Source organism: Poecilia formosa, unplaced genomic scaffold, assembly GCF_000485575.1.
Source record: "Poecilia formosa unplaced genomic scaffold, Poecilia_formosa-5.1.2 Scaffold71, whole genome shotgun sequence".
Lineage (NCBI taxonomy): Eukaryota > Metazoa > Chordata > Actinopteri > Cyprinodontiformes > Poeciliidae > Poecilia > Poecilia formosa.
In genome coordinates, this window is record NW_006800010.1 from 720,312 (window position 1) to 736,065 (window position 15,754).

Sequence of the window (15,754 nt, forward strand, 5' to 3'; positions counted from 1 at the left end):
ATTTGACATACATCTACCTGACTTTGAATCTATATAATTCAGTTGAATTTATTTTTTTTTATTACATGTGAAGTGGTATAAGAGACGTGTTTGTTGTAAATTCATGAACAGAATAGAACTGAATTTAATTGACACTTCTATCTCATTTGAGACTTTTTTTTAATTTTAATCTGGTCCCAGAAGTTGCTACAATGTTCTTTCTGGGGACCTTAGGCAGCTTTTTTTTGATCTTACCATGATATTCACTCTCACTTCAACAATAAGGAGCACACTAAACTAAAAAAAGGTCAAAGGTCCTTCTCCAAAGACCTACCAGCTGATCAACTAGCCCACTCATCACGTTTACAGACAGACCTACATGGTGTTATCCTTGTTTCAGGTTGTTTTCGTTTGGACATGTCACATGTAGAATCAATCAGGCCTGTTTGCTCTGAAGGGAGCCTCACGTGTGTGTTTTGGGGTGTGGTGTGATGATATACATAGGTAGTTCAGTGTATCTTGGAGGGAGTGTGCAAACATGTACATGTAACCTAAAGAAAACTTTGCAGATCAGAGATGTAAAGACTGAGAAGGTGCAGATGGGGAATCTATAGCGGGTGGAACAGGGTAAGGTGTCATGCTTTAAAATAGTGATGTTCAGTCAGTTTGAATCAAATCAAACCAGTGCTTCACTGATATGAAACATCTAAGGTCTCACATCTCTTATCAGTTCTCATTATATTTTAACATCCACAGCCTCTCTAGAGAGTTGTCCCCACCTCTAGGGGCCATGTTTTCACCCTACGCTGCTGGCTGCCTGACCAAAGGCACGTTTCTGCTCCTTGTAAAGCTGAGATGAAGGCTGAATGTCTGAGTAGCTGCTATGAGCCAGCTATGATGATGGGGGGGGGGTGCGGCGGGGGAGATTTGGGTCAGACTAGGGAGGGAGACTTATTGCTGCTGAAAGAGCCTTTTGTGTCCATCATTTCCCCCTGAACTGGCTCGACTTCATACCCTCTGAAAGGTGACATTGATTGTAAGCAGGAATGCAGCAAAACCTGCACTCTGCCCGAGATAGAAAAATGCCACATAAATGGTTTTATCAAACAGAGGAAGGGATAAAGAAAGCTCGATTTATTTTAGTCCAACGCAAGGAAATGTAAAGAAGATGTTGTATTTGAATCTCAAAAGGCAGGTTGTTTTAGGCATGCTTTAACTTGTTGACATTTCATGCTTGAAGTAAAGTAACAGAATAACATACATTGACGTAAATAGAAATATGTCAATAACTATGCTGTTTCCTGGGGGGAGTGCAGTGATTTAGGCATTAACACAGCCTACACTCTGCCCTGAATGGATTTTTAAGAAGTGTGTTCATAATCACAACTGAAATGCTGCCAGTGTGTGATCACAGTTGGCCCACGTCTCAAAACTGGGGAATGTGACAACAGCAGCTACCTATCTATCATTTCTGTCTCCTGGCCATGTGACAAACAAATACCTATAACATTTAGTAAAAATCTGATATGTTTGTCAATATTTTTTACCTATTTTTAACTAATTCTTAAAGATCACTTGGGGTGCTTCAGTTACACTTTTTTGGTATGACCTATAAAAGCAAAAACACGAAACTATGTGTTGCATCAGCTCTGATTCTGAAAGAAATTGCCTGTGGCACACACTACCCTAATAATCCCACTGCGCATTCATCTGCAAACATATTTTGTTGAAATGTTACATTGAAGAAATACATTAAGTTACATCTCATGCTTGGTTTTAAGTTATTAAATTTTTTTAAGTAGTAATCTGAATTCAGATTTAAGTCCATAGCTGCAAGTAAAATACTACCACGGTTTCTGAATAAGATTTAAGTCTGTGTGTTTGAAGGTGTATTCTAACACGTTGACATACCCTTTTGTCTAAATTATTCCATTGTAGCTCAGCTGTAGTTTAGATGTCCCTGCTGGATCATACAACCTCTGCCCCAGTTTTAATTTTGTTGCAACTTTTAACAGATCTAATAGGTTTTCTTCCAGCAATGCCCAGTGTTTAGCTCCATTCATGTTTTTTAATCCGTTGCCATGCTGTGGGGAAAATTATCCCACCATGGTGCATTGTGCTTTCAAGACACTATTCGATTAATAAAGGCCACACTTCAGACTTAATTGTAATCCAAATATTTTCTTTCCACTCCCCAACCGCACACCATTTTGTGTTTCTCTATCAAAGAAAATCACAATAAAATGTGGCTGTAATGGGTTGTTTCTAGCTACAGCACTGGGAGCACTGGGAGTAGGAACTCGATTTTTTTTTCTTTTCTTTTTTTTTTTAACATTTCATATTTCTCGTACCAAACTGTCACAAAATAGTGAGAGTTTGAATAAATATGTTTAAAAAAAATTTGGAATTTTTTTTATATAAAAGTTACATACTGCAGCTTTAACCACAAGGCAAAATTGTGAAGAAAACTGAACGTTGCACTAAAACAAATACTTCAGTCAAAATAATTGGAATTCACTAATGACATAGGACATTTGTTAGTAAACTAAACAAACTATTTGCTAACTTTACATAGACGATTTCCAAACTTCTGCTTGGCTTCATGCTGAAAAATTCTGAAAATATTTAAACTTCCAGAAACCTATCTTTAATATCTAGCCCCAATCAGCTTTTCTGTGAGGAATTATGAGGAATGCAGCCACAACTTTTAAACCCAGTCACATCACTTGAAGGGGCCCAACTATTTCTGCACTTGCACATTGTATATACAGTATACAGGATACCACATGGCTAGCTCTCTGTAAATTTCTCTAATTATGTTTGAGGAAGAGGGCGGAGGTTGGGGATATCTGGGTTCAGGCACAGTGCAATTTAGAGTTAGTGGAAAAATACTCCAAAGAGACAAAAAGTGAGGAGAGATTCGGTGCAGCTGTGTATTTTTTGGCCTCGTGCATCTCTGTAAGAGTTTCGAAATCATTAATCTTCATTTCACACAAATGTTAAAAAGTGGAACAAGAAAACACCCATCAAAAAACTGTAAAGTAAAAAACATATATATATTTTGTTATACACTTAACTCATGCTTTGTACTGTCGAATCACTGGCGGTGGGAGGCCTCTTTAACATACGCTCTTTTCATCCCCATTTTATTATTATCTTGCTATGTTGTTTTATGTCTTTTAAAATTGTTTTGTGTTGATAAAGCTCCATCTGGGGACATGCATTGCAAATTAGATAAGGCCATAAATGTTATAGTGTTCTGTTTTTGTTCATAGTGAACATGTCTCCCCATGCAAATGGACAAAAAAGAAAGAAATAATGTATGACGTGTTCTGCTGGACCAACACCTGTTCATTAAGTGTTTGTGTGTCAGCTTTAAATGAAACACATATTTTGGACAAAGTTTGCATCCTTTGTTGTGAGCCGAAGCTTAATGTAAGTGTTGTTTTATTGCAGTTTTATTATTGTTGCCTTGGGCGGTTATTTGCTCAACTTTCCCACCCTGTTCTGTTTAGAATGAACACATCTATTGTATTGACAACAATTACAGAAATATTATGAGTAATATATTTTTTCTTCCCCATTTTATGTGCCACAACCATTTATGTTTTTTTTATAGGGATTTTATGCAACAGACCAACACAAAGCAGTGTATAATTGTAAAATGGTAGAAAATAGGCTATAAAGGCACTTCTAAAGATGCACAGTGCCTAATAAGCCCCCTTTACTTTATAAAAAGAAAACTTATGCTGGAATAAAACCTCTTTCAATCTGAAAGCAGTGTCCAAGATCTTCCAAAACATTTCTGCCCACCTATCCCCAAAGGCCTGGCAAAGAGAGCATTTAGTACAGTATCACTCTGGAGGGTTATGGTAACTCAGTATCAGCTGCAAACATCCAAGGCTCAGGGGGAAAAATCTGATAAACATTAATCATGCTTCACAAATAGTCCCTGAATAGAAAAAAAAAAATGTCAAGAGGAAAGCAACCGCTGCAAGAAAACTATAAGAAGCAAACATGTTTATTAAACTTTGTATTTGCTCACATGACAAAATCCTTCGTTCGATGCATACTTATTGTCTCGCTGCAAGAGAAAGTTCTTTGCCAGCTGTAGTAAGCAGTTGGATTATATTCCTTCAATTTGAAATCAAAGAAATACTTGGCTGCAGTAAATGCAGCTGTAGCATTAATACACCGTCTTGGACCCGGGGTCCATTGGACTCTGCAAGATTCGTATCCTGTGTGAGGTCTCACTCATCCTGAGTTTGTGTGTGTGTGTGTGTGTGATTTGGAGAACTGACTCCCCCACCGCCCCCTTTTCTCTCCCTCTCTACTTCCCCGCTGTCTGACACCCCACACTCCTCCTGAGCGTCACTATAAGACCACGGGAAGATTTAAAAAAAAAAAAAAAAGTCAATAGAATATACCATTTCAAGCCTATGTATGACATCACAAATAATATACCTGTGTGGATGGACTTCCTTCTGGCAGCCTAATATCTATGATTATATGCAACCCAATGATGTGCTGGCAGGGACAAGAAATGGGAACTTTGATCCGGGCGATTTAACAAAAAAACAAAAAAAAAAAGGGGGAATTATTGTGAGCCTGTCATCACACCTATCATCCAGGTGGGTAATCAAATATGCTCAGGTTATACACTACCAATTATAGCAGATTGTATGCCTTGAGACTATCAGCACACTCCCTTTCTAACCACCCAGACTGTTTACCATCGTCATAGCAAACTGTTTATACATACCATTTATCCAAATTACACATCTACACTCTGTACAAACAATCAGCAGCCCCACACTCCCAAACATATATTGATTTATGGAGAAGACAAAAGTGGAACAGAGGATGGGTGGAGGATGGGGAGTTGTCAAAAGCCACAGGAGCTCCATTTATAGCCAGCTAAGAAAATCAAAGCGGGACTTTTATGAGCTATTCTGGAGACTTCTGAATGATCTTTCAGAGTGTTTAGTCTGACTTTTGCGCCTTCAATCTCTTTGTAGGTTGAATTTCAGCTGAAAAAAAAATAGCAGTGTAGGGTAATTTGGTGTCAGGGTGTGTCTGTACGGGTACACAGAGGCTACGTGTCTTAGGTCAATAAAAGTGCATGAAAAAAAAGAGGCTTGCTTTCGGGTCCCTCTGTTTTTCTATCCATCAATCCTAAAGTAGATCCAATCTTTTCTAAAGCTTATTGGAAGAAAGCTCCAAAGACAAATTGTGAAATACCAGTGGAAATGTGAAGAACTGTTTTTCAACCATATTAAGGCTTTAATTGCTGTAATTCCATATTTCCATTGATTGAGAAGATAAGAAATATCAGTGCGCCATTGTTTAATAAAATGTAAATAAAATACTGTCTTTTTTCAAACTGACAGTTTTTTCAAACTGTATATATATATATGTGTGTGTGTGTGTGTGTGTGTATACATATAATGTTTGGAGCGATGCCAATCTCATTTCCTTCCAGAAACAAACTTGTTGGTAAAAATGAAAAAGCATTTTCTGTTAGTTGCTTTGAGGTTTGTTTTTTTGTTTTTGTTTTTTTCCTTCGTCTCTTTCTTTTTTTCTGTTTTATTGATGATTCTAGTTTATTTCTTGTCTCTAGTTATTCTTTGTTACTCTGTCATGTTTCTTAGATTGAGTTATGTGCTCTCTCTCGCCCCCTGTGCCACGTTGTCTCTCTCTCCCCTCACACTTGCAAACTGTTAGCTAATCAGCTCAGGTCTTCTGTTCCAGCATTGAACCCTCACAGTAATCTTTCTCTTGCTCATACTCCTTGCTAATTCCTTCTGTTAATTCCCATTGACCCTGGATACTTCCCTGGATTTTCCTGAAGGTGTTTTGTTCTGGATTCTTGGTTTTTGTTTGGCTCTGTGTCCCTGTGCTTCCATGTTTTTTTTGTCATTTTTTTGTCTGTATTTCTCCATTAACATGCTCCCAGCTCCTGTCTGCATTTTGGTCCATTCTTAAACTCTCACATCATGACATTTTCAATCTAACTTTGCCAGGTGCATGAATAATTTTGGGCCTAGCTTTTTTGCTGTCTTTGTTTAGTTTGATCATTTCTGTTGCCCGTTTTAAGTTTTAAGTTCAGTCCACATGTGGACTGCAAATTCTGATTTTTACATTTCAAAAGGAACAAACTTGTTGTTTTTGTAGACGCAAGAAGAAGCTAAAACAATGAACTGATGTTCAGACCTACAAAACTGGTCATTCTGACCACATATTTAGACCTAGATGACAAAATGGAGCAAGATTAATTTGGGGAAACTTTGGAATATTCGAAAGACTGTATTTAGACACTGAAATCAAAACACTCTTGCTTTTTGATAAAGACAGGCAGTGGGGCAGCATATGTTTCAGAAGAGCCTGCTTGGTTCAGTGTTTGTTTTCGAATAAACACATTTGGTTCTGCTTACATGAAGTCAATTTCCTTGCTACTTGCTCCAGAGATGGTTTGTGATTCTTGGCATGAAACAAGAGACAGCCACCCAGACTTATCGTTTTCATACTGGATCTCAGTGTAATAAAGCTCGGTCAATCATATCCATCTTTCACAACCAATATTCCAATACTTGGTTGAGGGGATAATTGCTTAGGTCATAAGTGTGACTTAGCTGTCAACTACAGCTTAGACCCTATTAATTTAAAGCCAGTCCAGGTTATCATTTTTGGTCTGAAATACTATTAAAAAATCTGCACCTAGCTGAGGCCCACAAGAATCTATTTCCCAGGTCTTTGTCCCTGCTGCCACTTGTTGGTGCTAAGTAAAATTTATTTCATTTTATGCTGATAATAGCTATATAGCCAGTTTTCCTTGACTGCCTGGTTTAAATAAGCAGACGGATGGCACCGGATTTTCTGAATGCTGTTAAGGTCCCACATCAAAAGCAGGACCCATTATGTCACTATTTTCTCCCTAAATTTGTGAGAACCATTATGACAAATGTTAGTTTTCCCCTAAATGTAGTTCCCTGTGAGTTATTGCAAATACCTGCCCTTTATATGTTGGGATCTAAAACGCAAGAACTTGAGAGCGATTACCCTGAAAAAGTTTGGTTCTTGAAAACATTTTGACCACTGTGGCCCTATTTTCTCAAAATGGACTGATCAAAGTGCAGTTTTCATGGATGTGGTAAAACGTTTTCAGTTTTCCTTTTTCTTTACAGACCACACGTTGAGAACATGGGTCACGTTGGACACGGGGGACACGTTGCACATGTTGGACACATTGGACATGTTGGTTGGACACGTTGAACATATGGGTCATGTAGGACACACGGCGTTGGCTGGACACGTTGGACATGGGAGACATGTTGAATACATGGGGGACTCATGGGGGACACATAGAGACATGTAAACATAAATTTATTATATACCCATTAACATATAAACTACATTTTATTATTTAAGACATTACATTAGTTTGCAAAATTGCGCAATTAATATAAGTTTGCATTTTGGAATCATAATTAACTTGAAACCTATCTTTGTGTCATTTGCCGTTTGACAGCTGTGCTGTGCACACAATGGAAGTCACCCAGTCTGACATTCATGAGGTTGGCTCCCTGAACTCACAGACACTTACAGACCATGCTGTGTCACAGTACGCTAAGTTGTCAGACTTTCTGGGAGCTGACATCATAATGTATTTTCACTCCACCTACATTAGTGAACTGAACGTGACGTCACGTTCAGGTTCGATACTGATGGCCTGGTGGTGGAGCTAAAACGTGCTGCGGCACTTTTAGCTCCCATCCACTATATGCTGCTGCCGCATTGTCAGGTCCACCTGCTTCAGGATTGTTATAACTTCCTGAAAAAAGCATGTGGACCTGACACGGTGTACCCCACAGGGCTTGAGTGCCCTAAGACACAACTGTGGGTACACAATTGGACATGTGAATGGTGGTTACCACCTGACAATAATGTTCACGCCCGTCTCCTTGACCCACCCAAACACACGTCTCACAAAGAAGTCCCTGTTTGGGATTTACGCTTGTGAGATGTGTAATTGCATTGTGTTTGAGTTCCAGAAGAAGCTGAAGGCGGCAAAGGGAGAGGATAAAAGCAGGCCGACCATGCAGAAGCAAATATTCACCAATACCAGTCGATATCAGGTCTCGTCTGTTCTCAGGTCTCGCCAAAGCACTTTGCTGTGCTTTTTATTTCAAGCAGGCTCTTCTGAAACATATGCTGCTCCACTGCCTGTACAAAAAGTACAAAAAGCCATCAAACTTCCAAGATAAAGTATTATATTATTGTTAAACTTTAATGGTCAATGCATGTCTGTTTGTTAGAAACATACCATAAATTAAGGATAATGGCTGACTGTTTTCTAGTGGTTAGATAACCCCCAAAGTTAATAATCAAGAGTAAGGTAGTAATTATGTAATGCCAGTTATACTCAAAGGCACTTAAAAAAAGAAAAACAATAGTTTCATTGATAATTTCAACATACACAAAACTTCACGAGTCTGCCTGAACGTGCTCTTTTATAATTAAACACCTCACCTCATTAATCTTTGGCGAGGTTCCTCCAGGAAAATAAAACTCAACCACAAATACCATTTTCGGTCTGCATTTATGCCACTTTTGTTATATTTTCAGCGTCGAAGGTTACGTAAATGTTTTCAGGAAAAGAAGACATGAGATCATTCCCATAGTTACTCTTGATCTTTCATTTCATAGAAAGCACTGTGTCATTTCCCTTCTGTATAATAGCTGTAGTTAATTGTAGGCTGCCAGTCTCGAGCCTCAGTAAGATTTGCAGCAGGCACTTCTGTCCTGAAGTCTGATCAGATATTTCAGATGAAGAATCCCTCACACTGAGGGTGTGTCTGTTTTGAGCCATCCATGTGAACCTGTTGCCCTCCAAGGAGAAAGAGGCATTGGAAGCACAGCAGTAGCAGACTGGCAATCTGGTAACCACAACACATCAAGACAAAACCCAGTGGTGATCCACCCTTATCCTTTTTTGGCTGCAACCTAAAAGACTAACCACAAGTAAGGGATTTTTTTTTTCCTTTTTCTTTGAATATCGTTGGTGCTTTTACAATGGAATATTCCCCACTGGACACTGTGGTCTGCAGGGCAATACTGTGCCACTGTGTCTTCCATCTGGGAATATTGCCTTAGTCTTTGTTTTGCTCTCAGATTCACAAATTTGTCTAAAGGGATAAAACTATTTTACAGGAGAAGTTTGCACAGAAAAAAAAGCCTGAGTAAAACAGGTGAAGGAAGATCAGCAATGGATTGTGGATTCATAAACTAACAACGATTTTTCTCATACAGTTTTTGAATCAGAAACGTTGCGTACGATGGCCCTGTGTGGTGTGTTACGTGAGTTATCTGCTGATATTTTTGGAAACAGGAAGTAATGTTCCTTGGTTTGGTATATGTTTAGAGGTACTTCTCTGTAATATTAGGTTGGTCAGTAATTATAGAGCAAAACCAAGCTTAGCAGTGGGTCCTCACTGTGAGATGGCTGAGTAAATTTAACCTTAGAAGGTGGAGGTCTGATGAAATCAGTACAGAGCACAATCCAAAGTCAAGTGGTTATTATGAAGGACATGTGGTAACTCTACTTCCTTGCGTGAGGTTAGAAGCCACAGGAAGTTGAGAGAGCTAGAAATCACACAGATCTGTTGAACATAACAAGCTCTCTGGAATGCAAAGCTGAAAACTGACTCAAAAGGTCAAATGTCTTTCCTCCCTCTCTGGCCAATCCTTTTAATTTCCTCTCACTCCAGCATTTTGAGCTCCACTGCTGTGAAAGTGTGTGTGACAACTCATTAAAACTGTTAATTACTGCAGACTGTTGGACATTTCCTGCTTTAGGTCATAGGAGTAACCAAAGAATGCAACTGTGTGGTAAAATTTCACCAAAGCTTCTGGAAAAGGAAGATAAAAATATTATGAATTTTATCGGTTTAAATGAGCATTCATCCTCCTTCTAAAAACTTTATTATAAGACCTTGCATAGAACTATCAATCTTTATGAATATTTTTTTTTTTCAGATATGAGGTGTGTTATGCTGTAACCTGCAAAGGTTAATTATGAGGTTTACCTGATTATACTCTAAATTCTAGTAATGCCTTTTTTTAACACCAATCTTCTAATTTTATGGGGTTTTTTTATTAAAACTGTTCTTTGGTGATTCTTGTTTTTCATTTGTTAAAAGATATAAAGATAACAAATATGTTTTTCTAAGAGGTACAATGAATCAAGAGCATATCACTCCAGTGTTCGCTTCATTGCACTTACTTCCTATTTCAAGACCAATTTAATCTTCCTCTATTTGTTTTAAATGTCTTAATGAGTAGCTTCTTCGTGCATGCTCATCTTGTTCATCAATATGGTGCTGGATGACTCCTAAATCAGAGAATACATCAAGAGGTGATTGAGAGTTTTATGTTGTGGCCCCAAAGCTCTGGATTGGGCTTCCTCAGCACGTAAGAAGAGATCGCTTTGTTCTTGTGTTTAAATCTCAGTCAAAAACATTCTTTTGTTAACCCAGTGTGAAAGTAGCAGTGATTGTTAGTGTTTTAAGGGTTTAATTGTTTTTGACTGTGTCTCATGTTTTACCTGTCGTGCAGTACTTTGATCAACCATTTGTTGTATTTTATAGAGCTGTAAAACTAATCATGATGGGTAGCATTCAAGACTTCAACAGCCAAGGACGTTTTTTAAAACTTTATTCCTGTCAAAAGTCTTCCAAATCTCCACTGAGGCCTGATGGTGTTGTTTGAATTTTATGGTTGCAATTTAAGGGCAAAGAAGTATTTTGAGAGAAATAATTGTACAAAAGATGTGAAGTAATTACACTGCTGGGTTTTGAACTACTGACATGATTTCAAGACGCTTGCAAACTCTTACACTCTAACCCTGAATTGTCCCACTTCATCTATTACTACAAACAGCTTTTGTGTGCATGTTGAAGGAATGAATTCCCACAAAATAATAGGGAAAACACTATATTTCATAATGGGGAAAGTTTGTCTACAGTTAAGTTTCTGACTCCCTAAACAAACCAAAAACACCAAAAAAAATAAATAAAAATAAACCTTTATATTCATGATTATTTTTTATGGTGTTGTTCTTTCCAATCTTTCATTAACATAAGTACACAATTTATTTGCTGTTGTTTCCCCCACCTGAGATGTATCTCTACCACTCTTCAAGAGCATGAGGGGCACTTTCTGGTAGGCTTCTGGTTTGTTTTTGGCTTAGAGATGGAAATTATGTTGTACCTTGAAAAAAAAAAAGAACTGCACAATAAAGAGATGGTGTAAACTTTTGGTGAATCTTAGTCAAAAACTCAAAATGGATAGAAAGTTTGAACTCAAAAGATGCTGTTGAAAAAATTGTTAATTCAATCATAAATGCCAGAGTTGGCATAAGAATGTTTGAGAAATGGGTGAAACAAGACCCTTTATAAAAATGGCAGGAATAAAGTTGTACAAGTTACTGTTTATAAAGGTATGGAGGATTAAAGGCAATTTCTCATGATCCAAGGTATACCACATCGACTATCAAAGTTGGAGCAGGGATTGTAACGGCAAGATATTTCAAAATGTTAAAATAAATGGGATTAAGTAAAACGGTACACATGCTAATATCACATGGAAATAGTATTAAATATTAGAATCTGTGGCTGTGATGTGACCAAAGTAAAGATTAATGCTTTTAAAGTGCACTGGTTTTCATTAGCATTTGATTTGTGTGATTCCAGCAAGGTTGGTTGTTTTACATGTGGTCTTTGTGAGGCAATTGGGGTAAATGGAGGGGGTTTGACAGATCACCTCCCATGCAGTTTGGTGGGTTTCCTAGATAATTATTGCAGACATAGTAAAAACCACTAAGTAACCAAGGTATTACAAGGGCAATCCAGGGGAGAAACAAGGTAAGCTTCAGGTAGGTAATTGAAAGGCACAAAAACTTCAAGGAGAATATAGCAAGCTTTCCCTTGAGGCATAAAAAGAAAAAGAGCTGAAATACCACAACTGAGACAGACAATCTGGCAATGGCTGGGAGTCCTGCTGGTGCTTTTATACTAACTTGATGACATGATACATTGCAGGTGGGTGAGCAGTGTAGCAGGAACAGCTTTGGCAGCAGGAACAACCTTTGTCTTGGAAGAGATCAGCACCACAACAGGAAAACGGGGTAGAAGGGAAGGTGAGAGAAAATCAACAACACACAAACAACCCAACTGGTGAACATCCCGATTTTACAAATTTAGCATTGCGGTAGTCTTCAGAATTAAAACAAAAGCCCATCAGATCATACTGTCTTTGTTAAAAAGTATACTGCAGGCCTTGATGTGAAGAGCTCAAAAAATAGAAGAAAGAAATCATTTTATTAGTTTTAGTTGGGTTCTTTGAGGTCTAATTCCAAGGTTGAGTCTCACTTAGCTCAGCAGATTTCCTCCTGCCAAACAATAACAAAAGTCATGTAAACTCTGACCTAACCATTTTAGCTCTGACATAAGCAGAAGAAATGGGGCATGATATCCTGCAAAAAATAAAAAAAAATCTAACCCTTGAGCAAATCTAAAGTATACAACTCACAGACACACACAGATTATCTCAAATCACATATTTTAGGTAGTCAAATGCTTTGTCCCGACAGAAAGGGGAACTGGGCTGTGTTTGTCTACGTGCACACTCATGCGTAATCGTCTATAATTTCTGTTTGTGCTGCAAGCAGGTTGAACGGCCTCCCAAGAGTGCACGGTTTTAGCGTCGGGCAAGCTGACTACCTGCTGTTTTCAAGTTCTCCTACAGAGATCTTATGATCTACCTCCCTCTCTGAAAGGAACGCTCCTTGGTGTTGACTTTGCTTTGTAGAGGTTTTAGTGGACTACCTCCTGTTTCCACTTCATGGTTAAGACTCCAAACTAAAGAAAAATAATAAGCATAAAAGAAAAAAATATACCCACAGAAGGCTCTAAATCACTGCGATTTACAGCTCCCTGTGTATGAGAGTTCAGCCTGCAGACTGAACCCTGAATAAACTCTCTAGCTTGTTTGTAATGGAGAAAAGAAACATGAAAATCCAGTATGTGTTGAGAGCAGAATGTAATGTAACGCACCAGGTATTTTTCCCTCTCAGCGTGGCACTGCCAAGACGGCCACAACTGCCAGGGCCCCCTAAAATAGGGCAACATGAAAGCTCAGGCTGAAACTAATGAATCATGGTAGTCTGGGCAAAGGCTGACATCATTTCCTTTAAGCCTCATTGGGTCTGGAATCTGACACCGCTCCTCACCCTCCCTGAAGCCCTGGCGGCACAGAGCTGTGTAACACATCCAAAATACTAGAATGTTCTTCAATGGTGATACAGGCTGCAGCACGCCTAAAGAATGCTTTCACTTAGGGTATTTTAAGCTCCATTATGAGGATAATGGAAGCCTGCAAAAGACGGCAATATTCTGGTACTTCCCAAAGCTGCTTTTTATGGAGATGAACAGTAATCTATTTTTTAAATTGTCGGGTACTGCTTCTGCAAAAAAACAACAACAAAAAAACACCCATTAAGAGGCTGATTCTTCCCATTGTGTTTCACTCACAAATGGAACATTAAGTTAAATTTCACGCTGCACAGTGTCATTACTTTTGGCCCAATGAAACGTATTAGAGTTTAAACAGAAGTGTGTAACAGAAGGGCCGAGTGATGTGCATTGAGAGGATTGGAGAAGCTTTTCTCTGCTCCCCGAGAGCCCAAAGAGTGATTCTTTAAAATGACGTCTTTTCCCGAGAGTTATTTCCGCTGAACTGACTTTGTGACTCAGTGCTGATAAAGTGGATAAATTCCCTGGCGGCTTGAAATGATGTATGAAGGAGAGGTCTGTTAAGAGTCATACATAATGGCTGTAACACTCTGTAGCCTCTCTGCTGCGTGGGACAGACATATGGTCGGTGAAGAATGGAAGTGGGATGAAGCCAGTCATGCAGCAATGTAAGAACAAACCTCTTGCTCCCACGAGTTTTAGTTCTACTGAAATGTAAAACGAGCCTTACATTTTTCATCCCTAATAAGATGATTACAACCTTAGTTTGTGTTATTGACTTGATTTGTAAAGGGAAACAATAAATCAAACTACACCAATCGGGCCGTACGTTAAGACAACTGCATAACAATTCATCGTAACAGTAGTGGACATTTTGTCCTCAAAACCGATGTGTCAGAAGTAGGAAAAAAATGAGCAATCCTAAGAATTTGAGTTAGTTTGATAAAGCTAGACAGCTGGGTGTGAGCATCTCCAGAACCGCAGCTGTTGTGATGTTGCTCAATGCAATAGTCAGTGACTATCAGAACTTGACCACCTTGGAGACCAAGGCTCACTGAGGCATGTGGGGTGGAAAGCCTGACCTGTGTGTTAACCCTGATTATGAGAAGGTGTTAGATAGAGCACAGTGAATCACAGTTTGTTCCTGCTGACCATCCACGTTGTCCATGGTTTTCAGTGTCCAGCCCTGAAAGCATCAGCAATCTGGATGTAAACTTAGTAAATGGATGACAGGACAGTGGAAGAAGGGGGCCTGGTCAGATGAATCTTGTTGTTATCTTACTTGAAGAACCTGACATGAGGATGCATGGCAGGAAAAAAAAAGTATAGCTAGTGAAGGCAGTGCTAATGGGTCTTGCTACTTAACACTGTAAAACTCCAAAGTCAACTGTTGAGTTCTTTCAGGTAAAAATTAATAAAGTGTTCTAATCCAAGAGACCAAATTAACGTGTCATGATCGCAGATGCATAATTTCCCCCTAAAGAAACTGTTACATCTGATGACTGGACTGTATGTGTTTGTATCTGTGTGGATATGTTAATCACTATGGGAGAAATATCTTCAAACTGTAATGGGAACTTGAGAGGCAACTATAGAGCAGGATATTGACAGATGGTACAATATTATTGCTGAATAATATTTGATTAAAAATAAAAACACAAATCGGACTTGAAGTTGAGATATTTTAATTGCATTTTCTTGTGCGTGTTACTTCCGTCATGATCGAAATGTGTGACAGCAAACCCAGTCGTACTGACACTGTAACAGAGATTCACCTTCTGTGATGAATGCAAACATGTTGCTGATGTCCTCCACAAGGTGTCACTGTGAGATCTAGCCTGCTTCCCAGCATTAATTCCTCCAGCCTAAAGCAAGATAATCACATTTCAGAGAGAGTTTAAAAGTTTGCTTCTTAAAACAGTTTGGATCAAAAATTCTAATTACCATTTGCTCATTTGCATTTGTCAAACACCCAGCCATCAAAATTATCAGACGCTGACTGAAGTTTGTGTCAACATCATTAACAACAAAGCAGAATTTCAAATGAAAAGGAAATATTTGATCACTGAGATGAGAATCTCAGAGCTTTTCATCTGCTCCACTTCTTTCCCCATGCTCTGCGAAAGATGGGCCGCAAAATCGGGCTGGGGGTGATTAAATTTGCAAGCACATACTTGAAAAGCCCTAATCTCTGCTTTTAGAGAAAGAGAAAGGCTGCTGGATGTCTGATCTTGGCAAAAAAAATAAAGTAAACATCAGTAATTACCTTATGTAACCTGCTGTGCTATTCAAAACAGATCTTAAAAATTGAGCAGTAAGCTCTACTGTTAACATATTTAAAAGGTTTTCCACTAAAGAATAGAAAAAAAACAAAAAAAAAACATGTTCGCTGCCACACCACAAGGGAGCGCCAGTTATCTTTAAATAGATTCCTGGTTTAGGTTGTAGCCAAGCAGCAGTTTAAC